This window comes from Anser cygnoides, chromosome 14, assembly GCF_040182565.1.
Source record: "Anser cygnoides isolate HZ-2024a breed goose chromosome 14, Taihu_goose_T2T_genome, whole genome shotgun sequence".
Classification (NCBI taxonomy): Eukaryota; Metazoa; Chordata; class Aves; order Anseriformes; family Anatidae; genus Anser; species Anser cygnoides.
The window spans coordinates 16,432,628-16,436,422 of record NC_089886.1 but is presented as its reverse complement, the minus strand read 5'-3'; the positions used below and the strand labels follow the sequence as shown (position 1 = coordinate 16,436,422).

At 36.5% G+C, this 3,795-nt stretch overlaps 1 protein-coding gene across 6 annotated transcripts in view; it reads left to right on the top strand.

The window, feature by feature from the left end:
* TENM2 (teneurin transmembrane protein 2) overlaps positions 1-3,795 on the top strand; it is a 1,595,068-nt gene that overhangs the window by 1,117,351 nt on the left and 473,922 nt on the right. The window lies entirely within an intron of this gene.

Here is a 3,795-nt window from a genome sequence, read left to right as displayed (position 1 = left end):
AACTGTAATTCCAATTGCTGTTGAATATATATATATATTAAATAGGCTTTTTGATTTATTGTCATTTATAAATTAGAGCAAAAACATGTCCTTTTATCACAACCTAGTGGGGAAAATCAGTTTTTAAAATCAGGGTCAACAGTTTCCCACACATAAATGATTTGACAAAATCATATTTTTAATTGGGTTATTTTGATACTGCCTCTTTAGAAGGTCACTCAACGTTACCAACTAAATTCAGTGCTGAAGTGATGGTTGGAGCTTAACTTTTACTGCTTGGCACGTTTGAATCTGCTTTTTGTCATTAACCAAATTAAAGTCCAAGGCAGCAGTCCTTCAAATCTAAGACTAAGATGGAGGACAACAAAAAGGACAACAAAAGGGCAATGACTATAGCCCTATTGTTAAAATGGAGTTTTATAAAAACAGAGACATTGTTTCATACAGCTGAAAGTTAGAAAAGATACAAGCTGTGACCTATTTATTAGCACATAATATAAATCTTCACTTCTCTTCATTGAAGAACAAGGGAAAGGGTAATCTAAATGCAAATTAAAAAATCAGGAGCTAAAATTCTAAAACACTGGAACAGGCAGAAATTTAGATGGGAAAATAAATAAACACAGAAACAGATTGCAGTAACCAAGCAGAGCTATGTTTCCCAGGTCAGGAGGAGAATTTTGGGAAGAGCGTGCAACTGCCAGCGCGGTCGCCCAAGTGCAACAGGCTACAATCAAGATGTTGCATTTGGGAATACAGTGAATAGCAAAAAGACAATAAGAACAGAAGCATGTTTTGTGCGTGTGGAAAATACACTGTAGGAAAGGAAAAGAGGTGCATGGAAGGAGGTCGTATTTCTTCCTTGCACAGCTCTGTAGAAAGCCTGGTGAGACCAGTAAGTGCCAGCAGTGGAACTGGTGGATCTGCTGTGCTGTCGCCTATAACATTGAAGCCGTTGTACGTGCCAGAAAGGCCAGGATGTGCTCAGTTTCTGCATTCACAATTGTATATTCAGTCAACAAATTATAGTCATTGGTAGATAAAAGAAATTCTGTATTAAGGGTGTATATTTCATGTGTAGCAGAGTTCAGGACCAGTAATAATCTGAATTGGTGCCAACTGCTCCATTTATAATACCACAACTGACTGGCCGTGAAAATAACTAATTATTTTGCTAGGATTAAAAATGAAAAGCTGAAAGTAATTTATAATTCAATGAAATAAATAAAGACATTTCCGGACCTCTTCATAAAATGCGTGCAAGTGATGAATACCAGAAATTGTGGTTGTGTCTGTTTTGTAGTAGGTATGTTGTCTCAAAGCACCTAATCTGTTTTCCTTGGTGCCTGATTGTTATGTATGTTTTTTTGTCAAGATTATAGTGCTCAAATTATTTTAATTTCATTGCCCTTTAAGTTTGGCATAAAGTTCATATGGATTTGTTTAACATGGTGGGGTTTTTGTTGTTGTTGTTTTTTGTTTTTTTTAACTCAGATGGTGTTGCATTTAAAGGGTTTGAGATTTCAAAGAAACTCTTCTTTCCGTTTCAGATGGATTTCTTTGTCACTGTTCAAAGTCATCGTGTTGGTGTTCCGATTGTCCTCCTAGCAGGGTTAGAAATGCAGAGTTAAAGGCTGACATCTTTGGCATTGCTGAAACTCGTTATGAGCAACATTATTCTGAATGTAAACACTGAAGTTCTGAGCCAAATAATGGTTTAAACTTCTTTTACTCTACTGTACAGGATGCAATTTTTATTGCCGTTATTTCTAGGTGACATGATGTTTACAGTGAAGAATCTCCTTGTGACTAAACAGCTGACAGCTGCTAGTGCTAAGAAATCTTTACATGTGCCTGGGGACCTTCATAAAATATAGAGTATCCATGTTTCTAACTTGTGAAGCAAGGTATAAAAGAAAACAATTAAGGTTTCATCTGTGATGACAGCTGATTCAGGTTTTTCCAGAGTTCCCAATTAAACAGTTATGAAGGCATGAAAGCTTATTACTCTGACTTGTACTGTTCCTTGAGAGCTCAGTTTATTTATCAAGTCATGAACAGTGGTTTATTTTTTGTTGCTTTTTAAATCTTGATTTAACAGCATAAAAATAAAAGGCTTAGCATGAATTCAGCAAATTATCACAAGCTAATTTATCCCCTGGTAGTTTCCTACAGATTTTCACAGAGGTTTTTCTAATAATTGAACTCAGATTCATGTATCAATGAAGATTACTAGCCATACGGTGATCTTATCCACAGGTACTCATATCTATAGATTTATGGACAACAGAGGTTTTTTTTTTCTTTTTTTTTTCTTTTTTTTTTTTTTCTGGAGACCAGGGAGAACTCTCTGTTCTTTTCTGACATAACAAGATTGCTTTTGCAATAGAAGACTGGTGTCTTTATGAGCTAGACAGGAATGCAAATGACCAATACCCTTTTTAGAAGTGGAAAATGAGATTTTAGATTGTGTGGGTATGATGGTCTGTATCTTCATGCTATGTGAGCCTAGCTGCACATCGGAAGTATGGACAGCCAGTGTAGGTACTGAATGCTGGCTGCTCTCTATTGGCATAGCACTTCATTCTCTTTATGTTGTTTTCAAAACAGTCTTTGAAATTTTCATCTTCTGTAGAGTCATAGTTCATATCCCTTTAGTTAGAAGATACTTTGCCTGTGTAACGGGAGATATTGTCAGGTGTTGATGTGCACGTTGTTTAACTTGAAAAAGCAATTTGAAAATAGTTCTTTCTGTGTTCCTCTCTGATAGCTGTGGCTTTATGAACATGAATGCAGTATATTCTTTATAATTTTGGTGTTTCTGTTGTGAATTTTATTTAGAAATTCATGATCTCCAAAAAGGAAACAGACATGTAACAAAACTGTTCCATAAATTGAGTCATTTTGGACTGGGAATAGAAAATATGTTGTCTGATTCCACTTCATAGGTGGAAAAAGAAAACTAGAGCTCTTTTTTCTTTTTCCAAAAGAAAACTAGAGCTGGGAAGTGGAATTTTGTTGGGAACTTTAAGAACATCATTTGTTTCACCATGAAGCTTCCTGTTCTGTTCTTCCTCTGCTATTTGTGCGAGGAAAAAATAGTAAGAAGGGAATTGTAGTAATTGATAACCATGCTCTTGCTGGGGCGTCACAATACGCAGCTGGGATTGGGTGCAGATTTTATCCCAACAAATACAATACTTGTCACTGCAGAGGCAAGTTGGATCTTTTCGACAGTTTTTAATGACAGTTTGACAGCAAAGTGTTGGCTTCATTTCACAGATGAAGAGAATTTGTGCCATTCTTCCCCCACCCCCAAGTTTTTGTGGGTTGTTTTCAGTCTTTTTAAGATGTGAAGTTCGTCTCTGCTAGTCCTCACTGCTGTACAACAGCCCAGTTGTTAACTTCGTAGTTCCGTCAATGTATTTTGACATGAGTAATGTGGCACAACTAATTTCAGAATGCTAAAATGTCTTTTATTGGATCTGTGGAAGCATTTCCAGTCTTGTTCACAAAGTAAAAAAAGCATATTGTTGTAATCTTAAGTATCAAACATTTCTTATGTTTTCTTGTCACTTTTACTAAATAAATAAATATGCAGGAAATCAGATTAGAGTTGGGTCAGATGACTGGCCCTACTCATAGTCTGTCTAGACACTGAGTAGACCAAAACAGAGCAGAGTTTTTTTCCTTCTGCTGGAGGTTGCCCGGGAAGCCATCCCTGACGTGGGCCATACTTATGCAAATACAGGTATGTATTGTGCATGTTTAGCCCAGAAAGCCCTGTGGGTGTTT